This window comes from Pinus tabuliformis, chromosome 7 (genome assembly GCF_031772625.1).
Source record: "Pinus tabuliformis cultivar Carrire ecotype Pingquan chromosome 7, CPIR1, whole genome shotgun sequence".
NCBI lineage: Eukaryota > Viridiplantae > Streptophyta > Pinopsida > Pinales > Pinaceae > Pinus > Pinus tabuliformis.
Genome location: NC_142293.1, coordinates 238,240,689 through 238,260,990, shown reverse-complemented (window position 1 = coordinate 238,260,990; position 20,302 = coordinate 238,240,689). Strand labels below are relative to the sequence as shown.

At 38.4% G+C, this 20,302-nt stretch overlaps 1 protein-coding gene across 3 annotated transcripts in view; it reads right to left on the bottom strand.

The window, feature by feature from the left end:
• The window catches only part of LOC149246740 (phosphoenolpyruvate/phosphate translocator 1, chloroplastic-like), a 155,922-nt gene that overhangs the window by 50,946 nt on the left and 84,674 nt on the right, over window positions 1-20,302 (bottom strand). The window lies entirely within an intron of this gene.

Below are 20,302 nucleotides of genomic sequence, written 5' to 3'. Positions count from 1 at the left end.
GTTCAAGGTGATGGATGAGGTCCAATGATTAGGATTAGGTATTGGCAGAGCTTGGAGGGCTAAGATAACCTTTACCAAAGTACAAGCACACAGTTCCAAGACCACTTAAGCAAATCGTAGGGTTGGATTTTCAATGATAGGGCATGCAATGTCATATAACAACCAGATATGCAAGGTTGAGGATTTGCAATGTTGTTTTTATAGTTCAAACATGCATAAAACAACAATATAATGATAATGTAAGCCCTAGAAATAGGGTTTAAGCATGCAACAAATGTACACCAAATAAAATTACCTTTTTAGCAATATTTCATAGAAACCCTAACTCTAACCCTAGATATCTAGAATTTAGGAGAGAAAAGAGAGAATTTAGTAAAAATTAAAGGCTTGATCACCATCACCTAGACTAGTGCCCTAATCTAAATGGGCAATGGAATCATCTACGGCAAATTCAATGAGGACAACCTTGTTGAAGAAGGTCAGATGCAAAAGGCATCTACTTACAAACATTGGCCGCTTCCCTTTTAGGGAGATTTTAAATTTAAAAGGTTCACAACTCGGAGTTCTCTTAAAGGATTCAAGGAAAACAATTTTGCATACCATAAAGGAGCAAGATTTCTAGATAAATTTAGCAATTTTAACCATGGCACATGTAGAAACCCTACTTTACACAATATAACATGCAAAATATAAAAGATATGCAATAAACTTACAAAATTTCCACAAGAATCTCTTCAATCAATCCCAAGAAACCAACTTCAAGCAAAATTCCACCTCCATAAGCAATTCCCAACATAAAAATACATTACGGCCAAGTAGAAGAGACAGAGCTAGTGCGAACTTCCAAAGAGAGGGAAGTGTGATGAATGAATGATGATGATAATGAAATGAGAATCCTCTCTATTTATGTGAATCCTCTCTTTCTACAAGCAAAAACCCCTAAAAGTTCACTTCAACATTCAACAATATCAAAAGGTCATAAGCCAACCTTAAAATAGCTCTAAAATATAACAAAATGCCAAAAATATTCCTCATGTGTAAGAAATAAATGTCTCCACCATGACATCATCCTCTAGAAATGATCAAGATCCATCAAGCAACTGATGAATAGGTCAAAGAGTGCTCCTCACTCCAAGAAACTTTGAAAAAGCATGGGTACATCTCCAAAAGGTGCCTCCTCAACCATGAGGTCATCCATAAAGAGGCCTGCATCACCCTTCTATGGCTTGTGGGGGTGAAAGGGCATCATTTGCAAGCCCTCCTAAGTCATCTCAATGACAATCATCCTCATCTGGGCTCTAAAACAAATAATGTCTATCAAACCAGGTCAATGCTAGATTAGGGGCATCCTGGGTCTATTTGGGCACATCATCAATGTTGAAGCTTATGGTAGCTTCGAAAGTCTTCTACATGAGCTTGGTGTCTTATAGCATGAAGGAGAAGGTTAATTACCTCTTTAGGTGCTTGCTTGGTGGAGTAAGTGATTTATGACTTCTTTCCTAGGTCTAACTTTGGGAAAGTACAATAATTAACTTCAATTAATTATTGTGGAATATTAAGCCAAAGTATGAAGGATAAATAATTTCATTATTTAAGTGACTTGGATATAATCTCAACCATTAATCTCAAGTGAGGCAAGATCTAATCTTGATCGTCAATCACTTAAAAGATTAGGGTTAGGGATTTGGCTTAATGAAGAGTATAAAAGAAGCCTATGGGAGAGGTGAAGACACAAGACAAGAGGCAGCTACTACATTTTGAGAGAGCAATTTTCTCAAAAAGGGGGGAGGTGATTTTCTCCAAAGCGAGAGGCTCATGTAGACTTAGGAGAAAGAGGAAGAGAACAAGGTGATTTAGGAGTATCTCCAAGAGGTCGAGATTTGGAGATTGAGGGAGGTCGAATTCTTGAAGCATGAAGGAGGCTGCAAATAGGAGAGGCCAATGAATTACTGGTGAGAGGTGGGCCAAATTATCCAAGTCGGATTTCTTCAAGGGTTGATTTCCAAAGGGCTAAAATTCCTTGGGTCGAATTATTCCCAGTGGGGCCAAGTTACAGGTTCTAATCATTGCATTTTTCTGTGTATTTTCTTTATGGATGTATATTTGTTGTGATGTGATTGATCTATCTGTTTTTATTTTTTTGTTGCATATTAATTTCTATAAGTTAAAATACCAATGATTTTAATTTTTAGCAATTCGGAAATTATTTAGGTAATAAAATAAATTTTGAGGTGTAAATAATTGATGAGAGAAAATAATTTGGGTTGGTATTGAAAATTTAACCATCAAACAGTCCAACGCTCAAGCTCTATGGCTCAACATTTTAGCATCTGGAGGTACATGAGGGGATGTATTACCATGTGGAATCATCTCAAAGCCCAATGCTCATATCTAGAGGGGAAATGTTGAACTTTCAAGGTCATATATACTCTCGAAATAGGACAAAACATCCTTTCGAGTGGCGTTGAAGAGGGTCAAGCCCATCCCTCAAGGGATCTCTGCAATTGTGTGAACACCACCTATAACAACCTCTCAACATCAAGTGAGATCAACATCATTAAGGACAAAAACCATTAAAGCATCATAGTGGACCATATCTAATGCTAAGGGTGTTGATTTGGGGTAGCATCGGATGTGCTCCAGCCATGAAAATTGGTGGAGAGTAAAGCACATGAGATCTCCAAGACCCAGAAATGGTTTTGGCAGATTCTAACTGGTTTGGGAGATATTAAAATAATTAATATTTTTAATGGAGTTCCTAAGTCTAAACTTAGGAAAAATAAAATATTAATGGGTATTAATGTAAAACTGCATTAAAAGGTTCCAAAAGTCATGGATCAAGCCAAATCTAATCTTAGTCGTTGATTAGAGATTTAATCTCGGTCGTTAATGGACCAACGAGAAAAGTATAAGAGGAGGCTTGAGGGTCAATTGGAGAACACACTAGAGTGATCAATCATTCGATTTGCTAGAGCGGGGTTGCTAAGCAAAGTCGAATCAGTGATCAGCAGCAACGGGCAGTGAGTACTGGACATAGAGGCAAAGATAGTGCCGAGAAACCAGCGCAGAGGCAGAGAGCGAGAAGCAGCAGCGAGAGCAAGCCACGCAGAGCCCAACAGAGACAGCATAGAGGCTAGAGGGCCTGCGTCATCCATGCAGAAGGAAACAGGAGTAACGCAGAGGGTCCCAGATGCTGCACAATGCCTCACAGGGCTGACGCAGAGGGTTCTGAGGATGACACAAAGTAGAAGGAGGTTGACCCAGTGCTTTAGAGTTGCTAGAGAGGATTTCGTGGGACAAGTTTTCTAACTACTTGTTTCTAAATAGAGAGGTATTATTGCCGATTGTTTTTCTCTGTCGGGTGAGCCAGTTTGACACCCAGTTGTACTCAAGGAAATACTACATAATAATAAACCCTCAGAATAATTGCACCGATTTTCCTGCATTGGGTTTTTTCGTGGACGTTTGTCCAAAAATAATGGTGTCACTTGTGTGTTAGTTTTCTTTTAGTTGTTGGTTTGTAGATGTTGAGACTGTATTGTGTTTATTTCAGTACTTACATGTTTTAAAGAACTTGTTCGAATTTAACAAGTAGAAGAAATAAACCAGAAGAATACAGATTAAATTTCTAATGGATAGACTTAGAAATTTCAACATGGTATCAGAGCGTGGTTACAGATCACATGAGAGCTAAAGGCACTAGCTGAAGCAGAGCATTTGCAGCAGTTGTCCCGAGTGACAGAAGTTGTTCCTAGCAGAAAGCGGCGGAGAAGGGTTGACGCAGAGGGACTATGTCATCAGTTTGGGCCAGAGATAGGTCAGTGCAGAGTCTGAGGAGGGAAGCAAAGGTTCATGAAGAGCCATGCAGAGACCAAGAAGGTTGACGCAGATGACTAGTGGAGCATTTCAACCAGTGTCGAGATTGCGCAGAGTCTAGAGGCTCAGTGCTTCGATTGTTGGGGCTTAGGAAGCTGTAGGCAGATTGCGGGGAGTGAAGCTGGTGGGGTGTTGTTGTTGGTGAGACAAAACAACACCTAAAGGGGCAAAACCAAGGTAGAGGGAGTCACTACCTATGTGGATTTCTAGCCAAGAAATCTAGATCAGTGTTGCAGGTGCATAGGAGATCGGAGAGGTGCGACTTGACGGTTGGCAAGTGGGTTTCCAGGAGGGAAATTGAGACTTAAAGGAAGTCGAAGAGAGAACTTCCAAAGGGAAGTAGAGACTCAGAGGAGTCAAAAAAGAGGAGCGGAGATGGTCGTTGATGACAATTGTGCCAAGAGTGCTTATGTGCCTCTAGAGAAGAGGTGGGGAGACATCAAGATGTAGGCAGGCGGACTATAGGCGATGTGGGGCAGGATCCTTGAGGTACCCAACATCTTGGATTATACCTTGTTACTGGGACCCTGAAGAAAAGTAGCAGCACTGGCGGATCTCAGTAGAGATGGATGCAGATGGAGCGTGTTAGGTTCCTATACCAATAGGAGTCATAATTTTGAATGGCTAAAGTTAAGCCTTGTAATATGTACATACCTTTGCTTTCTGCAAATGTTTTCCTTATTGAAAAATAAAAAATGAAAAGAAGGTATGTCCTAAAAGAAAAATTAAAGGACAAAAAGAATAATGAAAAAGGTCCAAAAAAGTGAAAAATATGAACCCCAAAATACAAAAAGAGACCATAAAAGTGTGCAAGTCTAAATGCCACTACTATTTACTTTATGCAAAATAATGATTGTGTGCAGCTTGTGATTCATGTCACAATTCAAGGTAATCAAACTATTTAATCTTGATTATGCCATGCTTTAAATTTCATGTTGATAGTTAGAGAATGAAATCTGACCAAACTGTTTAATCTTGGCAGATCATCAGATTAGGTAGAATAAAATAAAAAGAGCTCATCAATTTAATCTGAGCCCTTGGATGATATAGTGATAGAATTAGATAGTTTGCTTTGCGGAAAAAAAAAAAAAAAAATGTTTTGATAAGGGTTTGCTAGTCTAAATGCACCCTGATAAAGTGAAGAAAAAATGATAGGACAAGTAGATGGGTAAGTAGAAGAAAGGTTGCAAAAATATGTTGATAGGGCAAAAAGCATATTTATTATCTCTCATCATAGGTTTCAAATGTAAATGGTCAATCAAGCATGAAGATAGATTTCAAGGTCAATTGATTAACTTTCCCCATTCATTTTACCTATTTACTTAACTAATTTCCCATAATAAAGTTCTAAGTACTGAAAAACTCTAAGTCAAAGGGGCTCAGAGCATTTCTCTGACTTCTGAAGTGACCGGACCCTCGGCTCAATGACTTATGGATACCAAGTACCAAATTCCCCTCACAAAACTTCATCCCCCCTTCATTTCATTCATTTCCCTAATAAAACCCATTTTCCTAAAGTTAAAACATTATTTGCCTAGGGAAAGTAATCACCCCCATGAAAATTCCCCTAAAGTAATCACCCCCATGAAAATCCCCCTTTCATATAAAAAACCCACAAAAACACTTTAGCCTAAGTTATAATGCATATATGCGAAAAACAAACAAATCACAGAAAATACATTATGTTTAGTGCTATTCATTTCCGATGTTTTTCATATTAACTTCTAACTATTATATATTAATTCCCATTAATAACCCTTTCTCGTATATATTAATTTCCTATATAAACTTATCCTTATACCCTAGTTTTAATATAAACTATAAGATACATCAAACCCGACAAAAACCCGCTAACTAATTGATCTGAAATTAAGTTAGGAAAAACCCTGATTAAGCCCTTCGCTAATTACTCCGATGGCCTAATCCCGCCTTAATCCACCATTAATCCCGATACCGACATATTTAAAGTGCCCGCCGTGCCCCTCATTAACCTCCGCGCGTAATCGCACCCTGACCACCCTCTGATCTGAAGGCCCAGATCCAACGCCCCAAAAACCATTTCGGGTGAGATCATCCATCGGACAATATAAGTCCGAAAAAGTTGTTTTCCACGAAACCGCCCTGGTGACGTGTCAGCCGTTGAGTGGAATTGGGCGGCCCCTCCCAAATACCACCCGACGCCCATAAGTAGTGCGAAATTAACCGCTTACCGCCTCCCTGCTACGCGACAAATCAGTCACTATTGACTCATACCCGCCAAAAAACATTTTTTTCCATATAAAAGTCAAAAAGCCCCAAAAATGTCTTTTTCATTGAATTTTCGCCTGCAAGCTTCTGTAGCATGCACGACACCTACAAAACAACGAAGTCGTCAACCCACGTGCAAATTTTGCTCCAGAGAATGCCACAGACTATCCAGTCAACCATGCAGCCTCCATAAGCACCCTTCGACCAATTGCAGCTGCCAGTTACCATGCTCAGAGTCAATTTGCCTCAATTTCAGGTATTTAAAACTGAATTCACCAAAGTGCCCTGTCAATTTCAAGTTAGACCAGTCATTGAGTACTTTGTTAAACTTAAAACTTAATTGTAATTGCTCCAATAGACTCCATACTACACCTTGTTGAATACTCAAACCCCGAAACTGCCAAACTACCTCCAAAAACCCCAATTCAACCTTAAGCAAACCTAATTCGAATCCACAAGAACCAAATTATGGCTGCCCCTACTGCATTGAACGTCAAGCCTGTGTTCACACCTCATCTGAACCTAGACTACCTTCCCCTGGCTGATAGAGATTTCCAGATAAAAGACACGGTCACCAACGGCCTAATGATTAAAATATATTGCCTTGTGAGAGGCACCCACCTTAACCATGCTGATGAAATTGGGTTGTGGGAATCTAACTTACCGAAGTATGTTTTCCCACAAGTCCATTGTTTTCCTGAGATCATTCACCAATGCAGAATTCAATACATTCCCAACACCAGGGCTATTATGTCTCCTCATGAGGGAATCCTTTTCAAAATCAATGCTGAGTCCATCAACCAGATGTTGCAGTTGCAACCAGGCCAGAACCTGACCCCACTATTGTTGGAGACTTTCTAGAAAAATAGCCCACCTTGGGCCTTACCAGACTCACTGAAATTCTTCAAACTTTCATTTTGGACGAAGCACATATGCCCACTGATATCCCACCATACATCTCTGCCATCTTTTCTAAAAGGGGTAAACATATCATCACCATGATTTCTTCTATCCTGGGTTGTACCACTGATGAACGGGTGGATGAAACAGTCCTTGCTTTCATGTCTATCTTTAGCCCTAGTAAGCCTCCAATAATAATCTATGACTATGCCCAGTTCATTGCAGACAAGATGCATGAACAACTTATGAGATTACCCCCTGAGAGAGTCTTCGAGTACTCCTCAGCACTGTACCACATGTTCCTCTACTTCCAAGCAGATAAATTCCCACTTACCTTGCAAAAGTTGGACACTAAGGGCCAACCAATATCAATCATCTTCTGAACCCCATTAACTCATCAATATCCCTCCCCCTGTTCATACAATGAATTCATAGATTCCTTTGTCCATCATGTGATGACCATGCTTAGTCGAACTCCTCCACCAAGAATCAGTTCTGAGATCAAGAGAGTCCTTCATCTAAACATCAATCATTAGGTGGGAGATTGGTACTTGTAGCAAAACCACACTGAAATCAGGATTTATGGGTGCCAGCTTGCCCCATACAAACTACCTAAATACCTCCCAATGAGGTTATTTGCTCGGGAGTACTACAGGCAGATAATAAATTCAGATGAGGTAAACATTGGCTAAGCCAAAAAGAAAGCCCAGCTCAAGATCAAAGACCAATTGGGTCCTTTTATTTGTAATAGCAGAGAAGCTGGAAAGGAGGCAGACTTGATCCTTCAGAGATTAAAATTAAAACAAAGCTTCATATGGAGATATGATCCCTTGGATTTCATCTGCAAAAGAAGGCAGAAAAACAAGATGGCTCCCTATATCCATCACCGCATCCCTGAGATAGAAAAGTATGCCAACCAATTGCAATGGTTGGAAAACACTTTAGAGGACAGGGACAATACTAAAGTTGTTGTGGAAAACACATTATTAGATCTAGAAAAGCAACTTGATGAAAATTCATTTCTGCAGGTACCACCTCAGGAAGGGACAATGAGCACTCCCCCTATCATGCAGACTCCTTTGAATGAGGAGAAAAATCCCAAAAGGGGCAGGGAGGAAGGATCAAGTTCAGGGACACAAGCCTTCAATGTTCAATATGAAAGAGGCCAAAGCAAAAGGCCTAGACTCAATCTTGTGTCAGAGCAGGAAGACACTGATGGCTCAGTTGAAATAATTGATTCTGAGCCAGAAAGGAGTAAAGGCATTGTTCCTTCAGAGGAAACACAGCTCCCATCATCCTCAGGAACCCAGACGATACAGAGACAGATGAGTGTAGAGGCCTCGTCCCTCAACAGACCGGGGTAAAAGTATCAAAGACAGATTCAAAGAGATAAAAATGAGGAATGAAAGGTTGAAAACTGAGACATATGCTCAGCTTTTCAAACTTTCTACCCCAGGTCAGAGTAGATTGATGTCAGCCTTCGACATCAAAGAGGGGAAGATGCAAGTGTCCTTCATTCAACCAACTGTGCAGCAACCAAGGGCACCCATTAACTATAAGAAAGTTGATTTTGAGGTGTTGGCCAGGGATATTCACCCTGTCAACCAAATAGAGTTTCACAAGCAGGCTGGAGAAATGATCTACTCCACCCTAACAAGGAAGTCCACAGTTGTTCATCAACTGCAAAGTTCGCTGAACAACATCTCAGCTCAATATTAGCTTGAACAGCCTTCATCACAAGCCATGGATAAAAGAATCAAGTCTTTGGAAGACTTGATCATAGAGATGGAACATGATCCCAAAGATATCAAAGCAACAGAGGAGTTAATAAAACAGAAGAACAAGGACACTGTTTCACTGAAGAAGCAACTAAAGATACCCTCCTTGCATCATCCACAAACACAGGAGGTGTTACAGTCTCAAACTCAGCATGAGGACTTAATGGATTCAGTCCTCAAGCTAAATGATTAGTTGAGGAGCACGGAGAAGGAATTGGATGCCTTAATCCAATTGAAGCAAGGTGAAGTAGGGACCACACCAGCAACTGTAATCCCTACAGTGACTACTGTAGTACCATCTACATTGGCAGCCACATTGGCTCCAAAAACTCCTATAGTCACTGCCTTGCCCATCACCATTGCAACATCTACATCAGCAGCTTCTACAACAATAGCAGGAACAGCGACAGATGAAGCAGCCAAGCTTGTTCATGCCATGGAAGAAATGTTTATTCAGACAAACGAGATAAACAAGCTAAAGGAATAGGTGGCAAGCTTAGAAACAAACTATAAGCTTGCCAAGATTATGCAGAAAGAGGAGGAACAGAAGGCTACAAGGATAAAGGAAAAGCTCAAGTTAATGGAAAGAGACTTGACACTAAAGGAACCACTTGGAGAAGCCAAGGAAAAATTGTGGGCCAATATCATTGACTCTGTCAATGATATTTGGCCATCCATACAGGTCATATTCGAGCAGATTGATCTCATAAGATTAATAACAAAGGCTATTGAGAAAGTGAAGAGAGAACTACCAAGCTCATCCAGTTCTTAAATTCAAAAAACAAGTACCAACTACAGGAACTGGAAATTGAAGACAAGACTGCTACTATTCTGGAAGTAAAGAAAGTCCTCACCGAGAGGGACCTTATGCATAAGTTAGAGGAAAAGAGCAAGGAAATGCAAGTAGCCATTGACAAGTTCATGGCTAAGTTTGATAAGCTAAAAGAAAAGGGATTACCTAATCCCTTAGTCATTCATGATAAACTTATGGAACAAGGAGATTACAATGACAAACTCAGGGATGTAGCAAGACAACAAGTGGCTACTTCACAGGTTTCAGGAGTACCAACAGGAAAGGTACTATACAGTGCTTTTGAAAATCTATTTTACCTCCAGCATGAGGTAAAACATCTGTTTGTAAATAAGCCTTCATTTGCCAAATACACTAAGGCAGATGAAACTTACCAGAGAATGCTGAGTATCCGGTTACCAACAGATCAAGAATGGGAAAAATTGACTGACTTACTATAGCAGAACACAGTTAAAGGTCAAACACACAATCAACAAGGTAAAAGGGCATCAGAGTCAAAGGTTACAGGGTCAAAGAGTATCTGTGTCAAAGAGTATCAGTATAGAAGACAGCAGCCTTTGGCTGGCACATAGCATAGCAACCATTAACTTCCAGCTAAACCACAATAAGAGGGACAACAAGAAAACAGTTTAATAGCTATCTCTATCTTCCTGCGAGAAGATATTTTGAATTTTCTAGATTAATTCCCAAGTTAGTTTGGGATATTTTGTAAGAAGATTTTGTATAAATACTTCATAAATCGAAGTATGTAGGGTGGATTCTTATACTTTCAATAGAATTTTGTTCAAAGACTGTAAAGCTTTTGTATCACTGACTGGGCCAGCATGCTGAATTGATGAATAAAGATCAGATATTTCAAAGGATTCATGTGTTAAGCGGAGTACAAATGAGTAATTTTCTTGTGTTGTTTTATCTCTCTTAAAGTTGTTTCATAATCTTAAATGTTTCAAAAGTCTGAATGTTTTAACTTGAATATTATTTCAAAATTTTATTAACTGCACTTTGTAACAATACATTCTTAATGTTTTCTCTTAAACTATCTTAGCTAGGGAATTCTTAACTGCTCCTTAGCTTCCGTAGTTTCTCCTCTGGTCTATAGTAAAGGATTTTTAATTGCCCTTTACTCATGATTCAGTATTGTTCCCCCATCTTCGCCTCGGTCTGAGGATTCTTGATTGCCCTCTCACCTCCGTTAAGACTCATTTCACTATTTAGTCCAAGGATTTGTACTTCACTTTGCTATCTTGCCCCTTGAACATTCCCTTTAGTGAGTTAACTCAGCTTTGTTGCCCCTTCTTTGACTCCATTTCCCAATGGCCTAAAGGCATCAACCTATCTGCCAGTTTTAAGGATTCCACCACCAAACCTTCATACAAATCAAAAACCCCCTGAACTCTAGAACTAGCCTAGTATCTAAGCAAACATAGGTAAATTATAAAGAGAGAGCCCTCTCTGAGCCATAGGTTGGCTAGAGCCTATGCTTAAAAGTTGGTTTGTGGTTACCTCAAAGCCTTCCCTTCTTCCAAAACTTCTAAGGAAAAGTTTTGACTGATAACATAATGGCGACCATACTAGGGAGCAAACCTCAGTCTCCTAAAGCTTTAAGGAAATCTTAATCATCATCTTGAGCCCCTTAAAGTCAGTTTTTGCAGAAGTTTTAAAACTTACACTAAAAAACATTTAAAAAGTTTAATTCTAGCTACCAAGAAAACTCATTATACCAAGGCCAACCCGGATCCAAACGTTGTTGTTATTGTGGATGATCCAGATAGAATTATAAGAAAATCCAAAAAAGAAGAAAGTTCAGTTGATCAAACATCATTAGTTAAAGCTAATTCATGTCCTGATGAGTGGTTGTTTTTAGAAGATTTACCTTTCGATGTGCAATTTGATCTCTCATTGTTTAGAACAAAATCAGAAAATGTGCTTGATGAAACTGTTCTAGATCCTGATTTTATTGCAGACCTTGAAGTTCAAAGAGCTAATAGATCAATTGATGAGTATATTCTGAACACTCCACTATCATCCATTAATACTACTCTAATTGCTAAACTTTCTACTAAATCCTCCAATGTTATTAATACCCCTTCCATCACTACCACACCATCTATTATTTCTACTATAGTTCATTCCACTGGCCCATTCATTCCACAGCTCCCTATACAACCTAGAATCCTGTTTCCACCTATAGACACTCCCACTTCACCCATCAGCCCTTCAAGTTCACTTATAGATACTTCCATCTCCCCTATACACACAACTGTCCCTTTTATCCCAATTCCCGTTATAGAAACCCCTTCATCCATTGTTAATATTTCAGTTTCATTTGTAGATATTCCAACTTCAGTTGTTAATATTCCAAATTCCATTGCTAATACTCCAGTTTCAATTGCAATCTTCCATTTTCAACTGTAAGCACTGCTAGCTCATCCATCTCCACCTCAACCCAAACTAATCCTCCCTTATCCCCGAGCCAAGCCAAGGCTTTAGCCATGGCCAATAGATATGCCCCTTTGGTGTTACCTAGTCAGTTACATGACTTACCTCAAGACTATCAAAGCAAAATTCAACTATTTGATGCTACAGGCCTATAAACTGCTCAGCAACATGTTAACAGAATGAACGATTATTTTGAGTTACATGAGATAGATGAGGCAGATGTAAGAATGAGGCTTTTTACCCAAACATTAGCTGGGGAAGTTAGAACCTGGTTTAGAGACTTCATTGCTGGTAGTATTGCAGATATGACAAACTTTCATAGGATGTTCATTGAGAGATGGGACAAGAAGAAAAACCCATTGCAGATACTATATGAGTATGAAAACATTAGGATAGGTCCTAAAGAATCAGTTCAATACTATTGCACCAGGTTTAATAGCACTTACAATGCCATCCCGGCCAACCTTAAGCCTCCTCCTGATCTCGCAATGATGAAGTTCCCTGATGGTTTTGATCTAGATATGGCATACCAACTTAGGGAAAGAGAGCCTACAACCCTAGAGCAAAGCCAAACCAATGCAGTAAAAGTAGAGGCTAATCTTTTAGCCAAAAAAGCCCAAGAAAAGTTAGAAAGGAGAGTAGGATTTGCTAATGAAGCTTCAACTTCTGATGGTAAAGTAGATCTTTTGGCCAAAACTGTAGAAAGAATCATGGATAGACTTGACAACTTAGATAGAAAAACATTGGATAATCAACAAGCACCCCCAGTTAGGAATGCTAACTTCAGAAAAAAACCAAAATCAAAACCAAAACACAGGAAAGAATAGACCTAATCAAAACATTAGGCCCCCTTTTCAAGAAAACTATGCAGAATCATCTGATCCTGATGATCCAAAACGAGATACCCAAATCAATCTAATCAGATTAGATGATCAAAACCCTGTATTTCTCTCCCATGATGAGATAGAATTGCATATGTTACAACAGCTTCAAACCTAGTCTAGAGAGTCATTTGACTATAAACAGGGATATGACTTTGCCATATTTGAAGTGCACAAACAATATAACTTGAGAAGTAAAAAGAATGTTGGTCCTCCTGACCAAACTAAGAAAGCAATGACAAATCAACCCAAAATAACAAATAAAGTTCCTATTTCGGAGGTACTTCAAATCCTCCCTAGACCAAACCAAAATCCCCCTAGTCCCATCATTGAAGAAATAACTGCCAACCAACCCTCTGTTGAGCAACCATCCACATCAGTTCCACTTAAAGAACCAGAGAAAAACACCTATAATGCCAGATCTGAAATTCCCCATAAGGAAATCCCAAGTAAACAAAAGGAAGATAATTCCACTCAAAACCTTGTTTCAAAGGTCTACAACCCTTCCTCATCATTCAATTTGGGAGCAGAGATATCCAAGCTGAAAATTTCAGTCCCTTTGACTGAACTAGTTAAAAACAAAACTTACAAATCATAGGTAAATCAGACCCTGAACATTACTAAAAACGAAGAACCAGTTAACTTGCTTGATGATAAACCAGAATTAATATTTGGACTAGATGTTAATGGCAAACCGCAAGAAGGAAGAGTTCCACCTTTTTACATTAGCCTTAATATTCATGACAAAATACTACATAATGCCATGTTAGATTCTGGGGCTTCTCACAACCTAATGCCAAAATCAGTAATGGAAAATTTGAATGTAGACATTACTAGACCTTACAAAGACTTGTTCTCCTTTGATTCAAGTCAAGTAGAATGTCTAGGGTTAATCAAAGATTTGTGTATTACTTTAGTCAAATATCCTACCAAGAGCATCCTTATGGACATTGTAGTGGGTGACATCCCACCAAAATATGGAATGCTCTTATCCAGATCTTGGGGAGCCAAGCTTCAAGGATCCCTCCAACTCGATATGTCATATACCACAATTTTTGTGTTTGGACAACCCAAGAAACTATACAGAGAAACTTTCATGAAATACATGGTAAGCAGCCAAGATAGACCTCAAAACTATCCCATCTACTCCATGCATTCAGATGCAGACTCTTTTATTATGTTCAACACTGATCAAACACCAAACGAAACTCCTAACAGTGTTGTTGCAGAAACAAAAGAAATTACAGTTTCCACTGCTAATGAATCTAAAGAGACTTCAAAATTGTGCAATGAAAAAAGTAATCAGGTTGCTAGAAATAAAAATAAATGGGATACTGATGATGAGAACAATGTACATGAAATCTTATGGCATTTAGAATTTGATGGCTCTGTAAATAAGTTAGGAGCAGGACCAGGAGTATGGATTTATAATTTAGAAAACAATCACTCAGAGGGCCATGCCTATAGGTTAAATTTCAGATGTACCAATAATATGGCAGAGTATGAGGCTTTGATCTAGGTCTCAAGGCAGTTAGGAATTTAGGTGCTCAAAGAGTTTCAGTCATAGGAGACTCAGACCTAGTTGTAAATCAGATTAAGGTTGTATATATTACTAAAGACATTAGATTAGGTTATTATAGAGGAACCATTGTAGAAATATTCAATACTTTTCTAGAAACACAGCTTGCAGTAGTTCCTAGCAAGCACAATATGCAAGCCCATAGTTTAGCAATGTTTGCCAGTCCCTACAGGTTACCCTTCCAACCTAACCATCAGTACATTGCTGAGGTCAGGCACAGAACTTCAATCCCAAATAATGTGCAGAACTGGCAAGTATTCTCAAATGATAAACAAATAAACAACTTCTTAATTTTAGAAGAAGAATTTGCACGTAGTAATATAGACATTGATACATCCATAGATCTTGACTCTAGGGATGAAGTAACAATAAATGAGCTAGAAGATAACGAAGTAGATAGTTTTAATCCCACTAAATTCGCAAGGTCAGATATAGATAACCTAAAACAGGTTGAGATTGATGAAACAATTAATGAAGAAAGCGAAGTAATTAATCTCGAGGATAATTCTTACCAAAAGGTTTAACCCCTCTGGAAGACTTATTCGATTCAAATGATGTTCCTAGGAAGCCTAAAATGGAACCATTAAAATCTGAATCTGAAGAGTGTAACATAGGCACTAAAGATAATCCCAAGCTAATCAAGCTATCAAAGTCACTCCCTTCAACAGAAAAGTTGAAATACATTGATTTATTGAAAGAATTTCAGGATGTCTTCGCTTGGAGCTATGAGGACCTTAAATCCTATGACACCAACATCATCCAACACACAATTGCTCTCAAAGAGAATCAAAATCCTTTCAAACAAAAGCTTAGGAGAATTAATCATGTCTTATTACCTTCAATAGAAAAAGAAATTAAGAGAATGTATGATGCCAAGATAATTGCACCAATAAGGTTTTCTGAATGGGACTCAAACCTAGTCCCAACCAAAGAGAAAACTGGTGAGATCAGACTCTGTGTAGATCTCAGAAACCTAAATAAAGCATCACTTAAAGACAATTACCCTCTTCCCAAAATGGACCACATCTTACAAAGGGTAGTTGGGTCAACCAGAATCTCATTACTGGATGGGTTTTCTAGTTACAATCAAATTTTAGTTCACCCTGACAACCAACCCAAGACTATTTTTACCACTCCTTAGGGCACCTTTATGTATTTCAAAATGTCTTTCGGGCTAATGAATGCAGGAGCCACTTTCCAGAGAGCTATGGATACAGCCTTTTCCAAAGAAATCCATGATTTCCTTGTGATATATCTTGATGATATTACTGTTTTCTCAAAATCAGACAATCAACACTTAGATCATCTAAGGCAGGGCTTTATAAAATGCAGAAAGTATGGCATCTCCTTAAACCCCAAGAAATCTTTATTTGGATTGGAAGAAGGGAAATTGTTAGGGTATATCATTTCTAAAGATGGCATAAGAATAGATCCTGCAAGAATTGAAGCCATCTTGCTAATACAACACCCTAGGAATATCAAAGAACTACAAGCCTTTTTAGGAAAGATTAACTTCCTTAGAGATTTATTTCTAACCTAGCAGAGCTAATTAGAGCACTAAATAACATGTTGAAAAAAGGTTCGACCTTAAGTTGGACTGTTGAAGCTAAGAAATCATTTGAAGACATCAAGCTAGCCTTGACAAAAACCCCAGTATTAGTTAGTCCCAAATTTGATTTGGGTTTCATTTTGTTTTCCTTTTCTTCTGCGCATACAATAGTTGCAGTTTTACTATAGAAAAATGACCAAGGATATGAACAGCCCATTGCTTTCTTTAGCAAATCCTTAAGAGATGCTCTCTTACAATACAACATAATGGAGAAACAAGCATTGGCTTTAGTCAAAGCGATCAAAGATTTTAGGGTATATATTTTGTATTCTCATATAGTAGCCTATGTTCCCAACTCTGTAGTCAAAGACATCCTAACTCAAGAAGGTCCTGATGGGAAAAGGGGAAAATGGATTGCTACTCTCTTAGAGTATGATATAGAAATCAAACCCACAAAGTTAATCAAGGGCCAAGGCTTAGCCAAACTTATGGCTAAGTCGAACTATCAGGCCTTAGACATAAACTTTATTGCTGCACTAGATGAAGGTGAGGAGATGGCGACTCCACTGATCAATGAAGCCTTTGGTGAATCACCGTGGTATGCTGATATCATTTACATTTTACTAAACTTACAAGCTCCTCCTGGATTATCTAGAACCAAAGGTAGGTTTTTAAAAATGAAATCCTTGAAATTTTGTATACTTGATAATGCTTTGTTTTGGAAAGATCATGAAGGAATTCTCCTTAATTGTTTGATAAAAGATGAGGCTGACAAAGTTCTACAAGACTTTCATGCAGGTGATTGTCGTGGACACCTCTATTGGAGAACCACTGTAGATAAAATCTTAAGGGTAGGTTTCTACTGGCCAGCTTTATTCTCTGATGTCAAGAGATTTGTGACCTCTTGTCACAAGTTTCAAATTTTTGAAGGGAAAAGAAAACTTCTACTATTACCCCTTAAACCAATCAATGTTGAAGTACCTTTTCAATAATGGGGTTTAGAGTCTAGACTTCATTGGTGAAATTCCCCCGCCCTCCTCTTCCCAACATAAGTGGATCCTCACAGCCATAGACTATTTCACAAAATTGATAAAGGCCATACCTTCAAGGCAAGCCACAGATATTGTTATCATTAACTTCCTTGTAGCCAACATTTTGTGTAGATTTGGATGCCCAACCAAGCTCATTATTGATAATGCAACAGCTTTTAAATCCAAACGAATGATAGAATTCTGCAATAAGTATCACATCACCCTAGGTCATTCTACAGCTTACTACCCTCAAGGAAATGGACTGGCAGAATCTTCAAACAAAAGCCTGGTGAACATTATTAAGAAGTTACTGGAAGATAATAAGAAAAAATGGAACAAGAAGTTAGTCAAAGCCTTATGGGCTGACAGACTGACTACCAAGAACTCAATTGGTACATCTCCCTATCAACTAGTTCATGGCATGGAAGTTGTTTTTCCATCCTCTTTGGGAGTACCAATGACGAAGATGCTCCAAGAACTGCAACCTGAACCAAATGATATCCAGAGGAGAATTATCCAGATTATTCATCTCCAGCAAACTAGAGAAGAGGTCTACATCAGATCTCAAGTTGTGTAGGAAAAGATCAAAAAGGTTTTTGATAGAAGGACCAAGGCACATGATTTCTACTTAGGCGATAAAGTACTCAAGTGGGACTCAAGAAGGGAAGATAAGGGTAAGCATGGGAAATTTGAGCCTCCTCTAGCTGCATATAGAACCCTCCTTGACTGCAGCTTTGGACAGCATATGAGTCTTCCTTAGACAGCATATAGAAGGCCTCTCCTTTCTACATAGATAAACCCTCCTTGACTGTGTAGAGGTGTCTCCTCCTAGGACTGCGTATAGCCTTCTCTTTTGACAGCGTCTAGGGCTAGGGCATCTCCTCTAGGGCAGCGTATCCTTTTTAGATCTCTCCTACCACCAAAACCCAAAAATTGGAGAGAGATCACAAGAGATGTGTGTTCAAATGACTTGAAGGCCACCTCTATTTATGGTGCAACGTTGAGGTTTAGTGGCGATAATTTGGTTGCTGGCCGACCTTGACAATTTGTCAAGTAACACAAATAAATTCATATCTCCATGAATACATATAGGAATCGGATGATATTTAGATCAATCCTACACCTCTCGACGAGAGGAATCCAAGAAAAATATCAGCTGTCATAAATAAGATGACCCACATGGAGTTTGGCCCTAGTCACCAATTTTAACATAACAATTCCACCAAGTAAATAGATCTGATCTGTTTGCTTAGATAGCTGGTTTTAAGATAATTTAAAGCGAGGAGGGAGGAGATGAAGTGGTGAAGAAGAAAACCAAAGATGGAGTGATAAAATGAGATGGTGCTTTCTCAAAAAAGCAAACACAAAGTTTTGATATGTTGGACCACCAAGAAGTGAGGGAGGTGAGTTCAGTGAAAAGCCAAGTTCTATGTCAATGGTAGAAAGGCTGATTGTTTAGTCAAGATTGGTTCTCACCTTTCTGGTGAGTCAACAATCAGACACAAGGATTGCAATGCAACTATTTCATCAACCTTGCTGGATATAGTTCACTTCCAGTGGCTGTTTCAAGATCTTATCTTCTGGACTGCAAACAACGTGCTTGCCCAGAGCTTTTGACCTTTTGTATTTTGAACAAGCATGTAAAATGACCATTAAAGAAGCGTGTTAAACATAATGGCCATATTTAATATTTAGAAATATTACGACTTGGACGAATAATAGAGTCTCGTAATAAAGTGATGTAATAATGGGGCATCTAATGTAGTGATTATTAGTAGGCCTTTGGGAGTTACATAATGTACTATTCTCCTACTATGTAATGAGACATTGCGGTATCTATTGAAACAAATGAATCCACTCTTTCTCAATCTAATGTGTAATCATGTTCATGCTTGTGTCTCTAGAATTAACAGTAGATTGGATGCTCCATTCTAGTCACTTAGGGTTCAGGTCTTGTGCATACTGCATTGTAAACCCTAGGCTACTTCTCTATATTACCTGGCAGGGTCTCTCTTATGACATAGGCAGTGAGAGTTTGTAAAGATTGCTTTTGTACAGTTCTTTTTTGAAGTCAATAATAAAACAGATGTGATTTGAGAGCTGTAAATTCCTTTAGTAATACTGTAATTTTTAGTTAGCTGTGTGTTTGTAGATATAGCATGCCCGCAGCAGTTTTGAGATTCTTTAAGTTTCTAGCTATCTAGGGTTTTACTTTTTAGGTCTGCTTACCATAAATTGAAATTATAACAAGTGAATAGATCTATCCTTTGGAACAAGAAGTGAATAGAGATTCAATTCACTTGATTCCTCTAGGGCCCAAGCAATTTGTATAGAAACAAGCATCTATGCCAACATTCCCAACATATGAAGGGGAGGCTAATTCCTAAGGAAAAGAAGCAAAACACCATATCATCTTTGTGAAAATAAAAACCACATGTAGATGATGATGGATGTGCATATTGTCGTTATTTGGGAGTCGAACTTTCCAAGCAGAGAATAGATGATAAAAATGGCCACAAAGATTATGTTGACATTAATTTCCTAATAATCACCTACAAAAGACATGGAAGGAAACTTTATACTAGACCATTCTACCAACTTTCTGGAACCTATCATTACATAGCCTTCCAGCACAAAGTATCTTTAAAAGCTAAAACTTGAGAGATGATGCCTAGGTAGAGTATTCTATATAATAACAAGATGCACGTGATGGTTCTGTTTTTGTTTTTACATTTTAAAAAACTACATGAATGAACTTCTTATCTTTGGTGTCCACAATCTGAATATCACAAGGACACAATAATCTAGACCTAGATATATCGAACTACAAGAATTTTTTCATGTTTATCATTTGGCCAACATTCTCAACCATGTCCATCACACACATTGCACTGCTGATATGGAAGTTCTTAGTTCTGTACTTACCTTTCTGCAAGTAAACATACTTGGATTTCATAGGTGGTTGTCTATTCTCATTAATGAAAATACAAACTGGTTGTTTATGTCCAAAGATAAGTAGGCTATTAAAAGTCTTCACATGCAACATTTTGCAAAGAAATTTTAGAACACCATATATCATCTATGCCTTGTCTGACCCATTAGGAAATTTTCAAACAGATGCAAAGAAAAGGTTTGGAACGAAAATTAGCATACTAGTATGCAGGTACCAATCAAGAAAATAGGACATATGTAAATTTATTAACCACCAACA